This window comes from Tenrec ecaudatus, chromosome 6 (assembly GCF_050624435.1).
Source record: "Tenrec ecaudatus isolate mTenEca1 chromosome 6, mTenEca1.hap1, whole genome shotgun sequence".
Classification (NCBI taxonomy): Eukaryota; Metazoa; Chordata; class Mammalia; order Afrosoricida; family Tenrecidae; genus Tenrec; species Tenrec ecaudatus.
Window position 1 is genome coordinate 4,128,952 of NC_134535.1, and position 12,581 is coordinate 4,141,532.

Below are 12,581 nucleotides of genomic sequence, written 5' to 3' on the forward strand. Positions count from 1 at the left end.
CAGCCTTTCTTCCTAGGCCCCTCTGGGTGGGCTCATTCCTTCTGGGTGGTGCCTGCTCACTGTGCACCCAGAAAGCACAGACAGGCATGTGGTATGAGGGATGTCATGGGACTGGCCGTGTCCTGGCTGGACGCTGAGCCCCAGGTTGCATCTCTGCCGGATGCCTGGGCCACCTGGGAAGGGGGACTATCAGCATCTCAGTTCAAGAAGGTTCCAGAAAGCATATCCTGACTCTGCAGAGCAGATCTGAGAGAAGTACACTGGCCTGTGGGTGCCTCTGCTCTGTCACCAGCCTGGCCCCGTGGACCTGTCATCTGGAAGGTGGGCTCTCGCAGGTCCTGCCCACCGTTATTGCTGTTAGGTGTCACCAGATCGGTTCTGGCCCAGAGGGACCCTGTGCACCACAGAACCAAACGTGGCACAGTCCTTCTCCATCCTCACAGCGGGTCCTAAGCTTGAACACAATAGTTTTTCCGATGCAGGAGCACAAGTGTTCTCATGCATCGTCCAGCTCCTTGGGGGCCTGCTTCTCCCACTGCCCCTCCACTTGACCAACATGATGTCCTTCTCCAGGGACTGGTCCCTCCTGACAAGATGTCCAAAGTACATGAGAGGAAGTCTCGCCATCCTCACCACTAAGGAGCACTCTGGCCTTATTTCTTCCAAGACAGATAGGGTTGTCCTTTGAGCAGTCCCTGGTTCGTTCAATATCCTTCCACAGCACCACAATTCAGATGCGTTGATAATTCTTCAGTCTTCCTCACTCAATGTCCAACTTTCACGTGCAATGGAGGCCATTGAAAATGTCAAGGCTTGGGGCAGGCACACTGTAGCCCTCAAAGAAGCATCCTTGCTTTTCAATGTTTAAAAGAGGTCTTGTGCAGCAGATTTACCCAATGCAACCTGTCTTTTGACCTCGTGACTGCTGCTTCCATGAGCATTGACTGTGGAGTCAAGCAAGACAAAATCCTCGACAACTTCAACCTTTTCTCCTTTCGTCGTGATGTTACCTGTTGGTCCAGGTGTGAGGATTCTGGTCTGTCTGACATTGAGCCGTCATCCACACCGAAGGCTGCCGTCCTTGAGCTCCATCAGCAAGTGCTTCATGTCCTCCTCGCTTTCAGCAAGCCAAGTTGTGTCATCGATCTCTCGCCAGCTGTTAACAAGCCTTCCGCCATCCCGAGGCCACTCTTCTCCACAGAATCTAGCTTCGCTGCCGACTTGCAGAGCACACAGATTGAATAAGTGTGGTGAGAGCGTACACCCTGATGCACACCTTTCCTGAGTGTAATCCACCCAACACTCACTGATTCTGATTGCACAACTGTCCCCCGACCCGTGTACAAGTTCCAAATGAGCACAGGAAGTGTTCTGGAATTCCCATTCTTCTCAAGGTGATCCATAATTTATTATGGTCCACACAGTCGAATGCATGTGCATAGTCAATGAAACACAAGTAAGCATCTTTCTGGCATTACCTACTTTTGAGGCAAGATCCACCTGACGTCAGCAGTGCTGTCCCTTGTTCCACATCCCCTTCTGAGTCCAGCCTGACTTTCTGGCAGTTCCTAGGGTAGACAGCATTTAAAGTCATCAGCTGCTCCCCGTGGGCATGCCACCCAAGCCCTCTGAGCCTGTGTCTGCACCTGTGAAGAGTGGGGTGTCCACGCCCTGGACTGGGTGGGCCTGAGCTCTCTGCCTCACCGAGAAGCAGCGCAGAGGTCTGTGTTAGAAGGCTCTCGAACAGGAAGTGCTGACCCTGCCCGGGCTGACTGAGGTCTGGAAAGCTCTGTGTAATCCGGCACTTGTATATCGGCCAGCATGGGGCTGGGGTGCGGGTGGGGGGTTGTGCACATCATGGGCACAGCATGTTAGTCTGGGTGGAGGAGAGAAACAAATGCTGTGACACTCGTGTATGTGTAAGAGAGAGCTTTAGATCAAGAAGTCATTCTACATCAAGCAAACATGCCAGCCAGTCCGACGCAAGTCCATAAGCCCCTCTCCAGACTCACGCAGCCACATGCAGCGATGCAGAATGCAGGAAGGCCACAGACCGGTGGGTGCAGAGTTGTGTGGACCTGAGGTCAGTGGAAACATGGCGGAGCTCCGACAGCTCTCAGGGTCAGTGGCAGAGTCCCAGCGAGCAGGGAAGCAAAGGAGGGCTCCCAGTTCCCCCAGTGAAAAGGAGGCCACCCCCCAGGAACCTCCATCAGGCTGTGACCTGATTACCAGGTTGGATTCCAGCCCCCGTTTTCACACATCTTCAGCTTGACATACAATTATCTAGCCGGAGGGCCCTAGGAATGCCTTTTCCCGTGACTTTTTAAGGAGCCTTGGTGCCCAGAAATTAGGCATTTGTGGTCGTTGTATGATTTCATGCTAACTTGAAGATGTGTAAAAGTATAGGGGTGATTTTCAACCTATCAGTCAGGTCACAGCCTGATGGCGCCTCCTTGTGGGCATGGCCTTCTCATAAGGAGAGTCCTGGGAACCTCCCCCACCCCTCTCTGCCTTCACCTTCCGGCTGGTGGACACCGACTGCTGCCAGAGCCTCTGCCACTGGATCCACAGGACTCTGCACCCATCAGCCTGGAATCTTCCCACAGTCTGCATCACTGCTTGTCACTGCATGAGTCTGGGGAGGGACTGACCAATGGACTAGTATCGGACTTACGCACTTGATCTGGACTGGGCTTCCTTGATATATAATTATTTCTTGATATAAAGCTCATATAAAAGTGTCATCGGCTTTGTTTCTCTAGTCAACCCAGCCTAACATAGCACTGGACTTCAAAGCAGAAGATCAGGGGCTCCGATCCACCAGCGGATCCATGGGAGAAAGGTGTGGCCGGCTGCTCCCGTGAAGATGACAGCTCGGTCAACCCCAGGGGGCAGTTTGCCTGCATCCCCTATAGACACTATGAGCCAGAACAGACTCAATGGCAGTGGGTGGTTTGGGCTTTAACATGCCAGGTCTAGGATTCGCCATAAAATCAAGGATGGCAGCCTTCAGTCTGGATGACGATGCAACGTAAATAAGACCCCACTCCTCACAGCTGGACCAACACACGACATCACGGTCAACGGAGAAGAGGGTGAAGGACATCCTGCTTGGTAAAATATCAGGGGAGTGAAAAAGAGGGAGGCCTACGAAAAGATGGATGGACACAGTGGCTGCAACAAGGGGCTCAAGCAAAAGAGAAATTGTGAGTTTGGTGCAGGACTAGGCAGGGTTTCCTTCTGTCACGGGGTTGCTAGGCGACAGAACATCTAGAGTCCCTCGCATGGTGGACAGTTCGAAACCACTGGCAGCTCCAAGGGTGATAGACTGGGTTTTCTACCCCTGCAAACAGTTGCGGTTTCAGGCACCCACGGGGCGGTCCCTGTGAGTCCACATCGACTTGATGGGGGTGAGTTTGGTGTGTACCAGGACTTAGCTAGGGGCTGGGGAGGTGGAATCTGGGATGCTTCCCCAGGGAGGGATGTGACACCTGGTGGCTGTGGGCGGCAGTGCATGTTCAGGGGCAGGCTCACACCCAGGGACCCTGAATTCAACCACAGTCCTCTCTGGGAAAAGGGTAGGGGGACCCAGGACACTGCCAGCCCCAGTCCTAATCTGGGCTCTGGGTCTCCTCAGATGTAGGAACTTGGCAGGACCCTCCACCGCTTTGAGCCTCAGTCTCCTTCCTGCCTTCTCCAGCCCCCTCCATCCCCAGCCCTGCCCTCAATGACCTGTGGGGGCGAATGGAGGGACCCCAGAGGAGGCTGAGGGAGCAGTGGGTGGTCAACCCTCTCTGTGTCCTGTGAGTCCCTGGGGCCCAGCGAGCCCCGCGGGAGATGGTTCTGGGGTCCTGTAGGATGAGGGGTAGGGCAAGGGCCTTAGGGGCCCTGGGCGTGGAGACACGGCAGAGCCCCGAGGGATTGAGATGTGTGTTTGGAAACACCGCCCCTGTGGCGGAGGAGCCCGGGATACACAGAGTTTAAGGGCTCAGCTGCCCACGGGAAGTTCCCGGAATGAGACAGGTGTGGCAGTGCACTTCCTTATGGATTTCAGACTGGGGGCGGACCCCATGGGGCAGGACTCTGTGCCATCGAGTCAGTTCCAACTCATAAGGACCCAATGTTCCACAGAAGGAAGGTATCCCGGTCCTGTCCCATCCTCACCATTGTTCTGTTCGAAGCCTCTGAGTCAGGCTCTCTCCTGGAGGGCCTTCCTTTCCGTCGCTGGCCTCGGCTTCACCAAGCACGACGTCCTTCTCCAGGGACTGGACTCTCCTGACAACGTGTCCTAAGTACGTGGGATGAAGTCTCACCATCCTATAAGGAAGGGAATTGTGACAAAATATAAAAATATAATAAAAAGAGAGCAACGGAAACCGACCACCTGCTGAAAGACAGTCATTCATCCACGAAAGCCAACCCGCTGGCAACAGGCCCGCCCAGACTCCTCGTGACCCTGAGACAGGGAGGGATCGCCCCCAAGGCTGCCAATCGCAGAGCTGCCAACCTGCCGGCTGGCAGCCCAGCACTGTCCCCACGGTGCACCAGGGTGCCTGCTTCGAAGAAAGTGAGAGATTCAAATAATAATTTGATCCCTTTTAATTAAAGGCATATTTCGTTGTTGTTTTTTTTTTTTATAAAGGGTTACCTCTAAGAAGTCAAGATACTTTGTTTCCAAGTGTGGTCGAGGAAACAAAGTTACATTGAAGAAAATCCCTATGGAGAAAAACTGAAAGGAAGGATACAAACTAACCTAGTAGTTGCACATTCGCATGTCATCAGATGTAGAAGAATTCTCTCTCTCCCACCCCGTGTAAAATTCAGACATCTGTCCTGTATCCCTAGTGGTTACCACTTAGAGCCCAAAAGAAGGACCAAGCCATTGTCCTCTGTCCCACCACGATTGCTGCACCCACTACTCCTGCGTCTGCACAGCCTTGTCCTGGGACAAACTGAGGAACAGAGAGATGGAGAAAGCATGCTCTGAGTCAGAACGGGGTTTTCTATTTTCCTTTTTTTAACATTTGGTTGTGACTGGGGTGAAGGTGTACTGAGCAGCTCATCAGCGTGACCTTCAAGAATCCACATGCATTTCATTTCAACTCACCCATCGCCGTCCACTCAGCGGACCATCAGCACCCGTCCCCCTTCCTCCCCCTGCTTCCGGTTTCCCTCCCCTCTCCTTCCCTAACCCTCGGAGCTTTGGCCTGGGGTCAGCGCTGCCCTTTGGGTCTTTAACCTGGGGGTGAGTTCACTTCCAGACCTTAAGGGTGGCTGAGGGACAGACTTTTGGTGGGGTCCCACCAGTCTGGGTTCCATTAATGCGCCTGGCCTCTTTTACGACATGGTGGGGTTTTGTTGCACATTCGAGAACAGGGAGACCTAACTACAAGGTCCAGAGCCAACTCTAAAGACCTGAATTTTCAAGGGACGATTACCATGAACTCCTGCTGTGCTTATTTGAAAAATCAAATCTGTTCCATGAGTGAAGACGCCCAGAAACAAAGAGCAGGGAGCACCCCTTGGGCCAGTTTGGGGTCTCTCCACAGAAGCCCCCGTACAATGGCCCAGTCCGTCTGTGGAGGACTGAGTGATTTCACATCTGGGACCAGGGATTTGTCACAGTACAGGGCAAGAAGGCACTGAAAACTTCTAGGACCAGAGCACCGCGGTCCACATGGCACCAGCCAGGGATGGGACCACGTGACCAGCAACAAGAATTGTCACTGTGGTGGTGCAAAGAAGCCCCGCCAACAGGTTTCAGTCCATGAGTTCATGATGATAGGGGGGAGAAGTCCGCCTTTACCTGATACGAGGCAGTGAACTCCTTCTTTAGAAACAGGGAAGAGAGGAGTTAAGAATTTCTTCTCTTCTCGGAATTTAGGGCAACCGAATAGTTGATGATGGGGAGTTTCTTTTTATAGTCTCTCAGCCGATGATGTCATTTGAACATCATCTTTTCCTCTCGCAATTCTCAATGAATTGTGATCAGCCCTGGAGGAAGGGCAGCCAGGCTGCCCCACCGAAGCAAGGATGGAAAAACGTCACCTGCTCACTCTGAGCAGGTCATCAGGAAAGACCCGTCACCGGAGAAGGACCCCTGTAGAGAGGGTCAGCGAAGAAGAGGAAGCCCCTCAACGAGATGGCTGGCACAGCTGCCGTGACTGTGAGCTCCAGCATCGACGGCAGGGAGACAGTGCTGGCCTGGCCGTGGCTTGGCTTGGCTCTGTGGTACTCAGGTCATCGGGAGCAGCAGCCAGCTTGAAGGCCACCAGCTACCCCATGGCAGCAGTAGTAGGCTGGTGGAAGGCTGATAAAGAGTGGACCTTGAGCAGTCCCTGGAAGCACGTCTGGTCCAGCCAGCATCCAGTGCCGAGAGCTGGGAGGCTCTGCAAGCGGAAAGGACCCTGCCCAGCAGGCCAGTGGTCACTTACTCTTCGAAGGAAGCTCCTTGGAGAAGTCCTTGGGTGTCGCCATGCTTCCTTGGATGATGTGCTTTCATTCTGGACTTGGTGCTCCTGGCTGGGTTCCATCTAGTAAGACTTTCTCGGATACAGGACCCCCAACTCCTTGCTATTAGGTCGACGCTGACTTACACTGACCCTACCGGGTGGGGGAAGAACTACCTTGAGGTTTTCCAAGACTGGACCTCTTTCTGGGAGTAGAAAGTCAAGTCTTTCTCCCATCACATGATTACCAAACCCCAACCCAAGGCACTGCCCTCCCACCATTTCTGACTCACAGAGACCCCTCAGAACAGGGGAGAACTGCCTCTGTGAGTTTCCAAGAAGGTCACTTTTTTAAGGGAGTAAAAACCCCATCTTTCTCTGGAATCCAGGGCTCCTGTATTACAGGATTAAGAGGGGACACCGTCTTGACCTTAAGGAGCGCTGGGGGCATTGTGGTAATGTGTTGGACCACTAACTGCAAGGTCAGCTGTTCAAAACCCCCAGCTGCTCCTCTGGAGAAAGGTAAGGCATTCTACTGCCTGAAAGAGTTATTACAGTCTAGCAAGCTCACAGGGCAGTTCTACCTTGTCCTGTGGGGCCGCTGTGAGTCGGCATCCACGTGATGGCAGGGAGTTTGTTTGCTTCTTTCTTTCCAGTAAGTCCTGATCTCAGGACAATGTGAACCATGTCACACCCTTTGTTTCCTTGGGGGCATCACTGTTGATGTTGTTCGGTGCCGTAAAGTTGGTTCCGACTCACAGTGACCCGGTGCACAACGGAAGAAACACCGGCCTATCCCGGGCCATCTTTGTGTTAGTTACATAATATGTCAATTTGAGAGGGTCACCAGTGAATGGGTGGAGTCTGGCCTGTCAATCAAGATATAACCAATGAGGCCTCTGTGTGGCCATGGCCTACCCCAGAGGATTCTGGGAAAACTCTGGGATTTCCTCCTTGAAGGCAGGGGACAGACTCTCTACTGACAAGACACAGGCACTAGGCACATAGACCCTGTGCCCCGGGAACTGGAGAAGCCACGTGGAGACCCCTGCCAGCGCTGAGATGCTCACAACGCCACTGGATCCAAAGACTTTCCACCCACTGGCCTGTGATCGTCCTGCATTCGGCGTCATTGCATGTGTTTCCTGAGTCTGAAGAGGATTTTATAGATTGGAATCAGACATATGGGCTAATATTGGACTTATGGGCTTGGACTGGACTAGGTTGGGATGCTTTCTTAATGTACAATTATCCTTTATATAAAACTCTCTCTTATTCACATTTGAGCGTCTATGGATTTGTGTCTCCAGTCCACCCGGACTCACACAATCCGTGTAGATGTTCCTATGCTCAAGTCCGTTGTGGCAGCTACTGTGTCCGTCCGTCTGTCTGGTCTCGGGTCTTCGTCTTTTTCACTGCCCTCTACCAAGAACGAAGTTCTTCTCTCTCAGGGATTGGTCTGGCCTGATAACAGGCGGCTGGCTCAGTGCATTACACCATTGGGCTGTCAAATGCAGGGTCGGCAAATCCAAACCACCAGCCGCTCCTCGGGAGAAAGACGAGGATTTCGACTCCTGTAAAGAGTTATCATCTCAGAAACCCACGGGGGCAGTTCCGCCCTGTCCTGTAGGGCCTCCAGGACCTGACAGGGTCACGTAGAAGGAGGCAGTTATATAAAATCCACCGGCCAGTGTTTCAAAGGCCCTTGTGGTACAGGCTGCATCCCGGGGCCTGTCATTTTTCCTGGGTTATGGGTTGCACAAATAATACCACATTGACTATGGGGGGGGGGTTTGTTTTGTTTTACATTTTTGAGAAAATCACCCCAGCAGTAATTTCTTATATTTTGTGTGATTTCCTTAATTCCATGGCGAGTTAGAGAATGCAAAAACAAAACAAAACTACCCATTGCCGTCCAGTTGACACGCACACAGCAATCTGACAGGATAGGGTAAGAGCTGCCCTGTGAGTTTCTGAGATCAACTCTTTAAGGGAGTAGAAAGCCCTGTCTTTCTTACTCAGCTGGTGGTTTGGAACTGCTGACATTACCATTAGCAGCACCAATGTGTAACCCCTAGACCACAAGGGCAAGGGGTCCTCTCTGATTAAAGGATGCTTTAAAGAGTCCAGCAGAACTGGTTTTTGCTTGGTAGAACTGCCCCTGTGGGTTTCTGAGTCTATATTTACAGGAGTAGAAAGCCCTGTGTGCTAGTCCAGGTTGACTAGATAAACAAATCCAGGTTGACTCTTACATGTATAAAAAAGAGCTTTATAGAAAGAGTAATTGTATATTAAGAAAGCATCCCAGCCCAGTCCAGGTCAAGTCCATAAGTCCAACCATATGTCCAATACCAGTCTATAAAGTCCTCTTCAGACTCACACAATATAGGCAATAGCGTCAAGTGCAGGAAGATCACAGGCCAGTGGATGGGAAGTCTTGTGGATCCAGTGGTGGTGGAAGCATCTCAGCACTGGCGTGGGTCTCCAGGTGGCTCCTCCAGCTCCAGGGCTCTGGCTTCATCAGTGTAGCTCCATGTGGCTTGTCAGCAGGAAGACTTAGCAGAGAGTATTTCTCTAGCCTCCAGGGAGGAAGACAGGAGTTCCCAGAATCCTCAGAAGGCCGTGCCCACAGAGAGGCCTCACTGACTATGGCCTGATTGACAGGCTAGACTCCACCCCTTTGTAAATTGACAGGAGATGATGTCTTTCTCCCCAGGAGTGTCTGGTGGTTTTAAACTGTAGGCCATGTGGATCCACAGCCCAGTGAAGAACCACTATACTACCAGGGCTATTTGCAGGGAAGGAGTTAGATACATCTATTAATTCTCCGATGGGGGGGGGGTAATTGTTATTGAAGTTACAGGTGCTTTTAAGCCCTCTTTGCATCCATGCTGTCATTGTTGTTGCTGCTGCTTCTGTGCTAGTTCAGATTTCTGCCAACCTGGCTGGGACGGGATTCTCTCATGGTACGATTTAGCATACCGTGGTCAAATCCATGATGGGGGTCTTCTGAGAAGCAGCCAAGCAGCTGTGGAGAGATGAGACCTCTCTACCACCCACTACTTGTCTGTCAGTTTGTGGGACTGTGGTGACGTGTGTCATCGTGATGTTGGACGCTGTGTCACCGGTATTTCAAAGGCCAGCAGGGTCACCTGAAGCGAACAGGCATCAGCGGAGCACCCAGACGAAGAACAGACAATGTAGAAGGATGAGGCTGTCCACTTGGGAGGAATTAGCCACTGAGAACCTTCTGGGTAGCATCGAAACACGGTCAGACACAGAGAACTCACTGAATAGAAGCCGAGTGTTGTCAGAGACTGCGTGCCAGGAGGTGAACCTTTCAGGTCGGAAGGCACTCTGATGATGACTGAGGGAGCGCTCCCACCTTCTCAGAGTGGAGTCGGCCGTAATGACGGAGATGAAGCAAAGCATCTCGGAGTAGAACCTTCGGGGTCTTCATCTGCTTACGGGGCATGACTCACAAGGAGAAGAGACAGTGGCCCAAATTGACTGATTCTCAGAATCTGGAAGGTAGGTACAGATTATGAATCTAGGAAAATTGGAAGTTTTCAAGAATGAAGTGGAATGCATAAGAGTCGATATTCTAGGCATCTGTGAGCTGAAATGGACTAGTGTGGGCCATTCTGAATCTGGAAATCCTGTGGTTGGCTAGGCATCTCAGCCGAGCTGTAGGTGCGCCTGCTGTCGTTGACAGGGTCCCATCTGTCTGAGTGCAAGGGGAGCCTTCGTCATTGCCCAGGCCTTCTTCAACAGCACCAAAGACCGCTCCGCGTGCGGACTTCTCCACATGGAATACACCGCAATCTAACCGACCCCGGCGGTGGGAAGAGGCATCTGAAACCAGGCCAGGGGCCAACGCCGAAGCAGACCATTAGTTGTGCCTGCACACATTTAGGCTGAGGCTGGAGACCATGGAAACAAGTCCACAAGAACCACACGACGCCATTGAGTAGGATGCTGTTGTCAGGTGCCCCCGAGTGGGTGACAACCCAAACCAACCTGATGCCTGACAGAAGGAAAACCCGCCCGGCCCTGTGCCATCCTGAACATTGTCCCTGTGCCTGAGCCCATGGTTGCAACTAGTGTGTCCATTCGTCTCATTGAGGACTTTCTTTTTCGCTGCCCCTCCATGAGCTTTACCAAGCACGAGGCCCTTCTCCAGGGACTGGTCTCTCGGACAACATGGCCAATGTATGTGAGACCAAGTCTCGCCGTCCTTGACTCTGAGGAGGGCTCTGGCCTTATTGCTTCCAAGACAGATGAGTGTGTCGACCATGGTACTGTCAATAATCTTCTCCACCATCACATGCTCATGCATCGAGTCTTCTTAGGTCTTCCTTCTTCAGTGTCCAACTTTCACATGCACACGAGGCAAAGGAGAATATCATGACTTGAGTCAGGCGCACCTTAGTCCTCAATGCTCTAAAGAGGTCGAGTGCAGCAGATTTGCCTAATTCGATGAGCCTTGACCTCCTCAGTGTGGCTTCCGTGAGCATTGATCGGGCTTCTCAGCAAGATAATGCCAACCTTTTCTCCATTCCTCAGGAAGACAAATGGTCCATTTGTGAGGATTTTGGTCTCCTTGGAGGCTGCCATCCTTAATCTGTGTCAGCAAGTGCTCCAAGTCCTCACTTTCAGGAAGCCAGGTTGTGTCATCTGCATATAGCCGGTTTTTTATAAGCCTTCCTCCCATTCTGATGATGAACTCTTCAAATAATCCTGCTTGCCTGATGATGTGCTCAGCACACAGATTGAACAAGTATGGTGAAAGGATGCAACTCGGTCACACACCTGTCCTAATTTTAAACCATGTTAAATGTTAATTTCAACATGCCCTTGTTTTATTCACACACCTGTCTTTTGATCCATGTACAAGTTTTGCATGAGCACACCAAGGGTTATGGGATGCTCGCTCTCCTCAAAGGTAGCCATCATTTGTTGCGAGCCACAGAGTCAAATGCCTTGGCACAATCAATAAGACACAAGTAAACATCGTTCTCTGTTTGCAGTCCAGGTCCATTGGGCTCAGCAATGAGATCCCTTGTCTCGGATCCTTTTCTGAAACCAGCCTGAACCTCTGGCAGCTCCCTGTCAGTGTGCCCCTGCAACCATTGTTGGAGGATCTTCAGCAAAATTTTACTTGCATGTGATATCAGTGATGTTGTCTTATAATTTGAGCATACTTTTGGGGTCACTTTTCTTTAGGGTGGTACAGACATGGATCTCTTCCAGGCAGTCTTCCACATTTCCTGGCATAAACGAGTGGGTGCTCCCAGTGCTTCATCAGTTTGTTGAAACATTTCAGTTGGTGGTCCATCAATTCCCAGAGCCTTGTTTGTGTCTAATGCATTAAGGGCAGCTTGAACTTCTTCCTTCAGTACCACTGGTTTTTGCTCAGATGCTACATCCTGATATGGTGGAGTGTTGACTAGTTTTTCCTTTTGGGGGTACAGTGGCCATATATTCTTTCCATCTTCTCTTGATGTTTCCTGCACCATTCAATGTTTTTCCCATAGAACCTTTCAAGATAGCAACCGAAGGCTTGATTTCCCCCTTGAGTTCTTTCAGTTTCAGATATGCTGGGTGTGTTCTTCTCTTTTGTTTTTCTAATTCTACATCTTTGCACATTTCACTTCAATCCTTGGCTCTGTCTTCTCCAGGAGCTCTTTGAAATTGTTCAGTTCACTGACCTCATCATTTCTTACATTTTGCTTTAGCTACTCTACAAATCAGATCAAGTTTCAGGTCTCTTTTGACATCTGCTTTGATCTTTCTCTCCTATCTTTTTAATGACTTTTTGCTTTCTTCGTGAATTTCTCTTATTAGTACTGAATGCATCAGATCTATTTTTGAGAGGTTCTCGAAATGGAGGCGGGATAGACTCAGGTTGTATGTTGACTCCTGGCTTCGTTTTATTTTCTTCAGCTTTATTCTGAACACACACAGGAGCAATTGATGGTCTGAGTTCCTGGTCTGGTTTTAGCAGCTGATCTCAAGTTTCACCATTGTGTCTTCCCGCAGATATAGTCTGTTTGATTTCTGTGTATTCCATTCAGGAAGTCCATGTGTATAGTTGCCTTATGTGTTGTTGAAAACAGTTATTTGTCATGA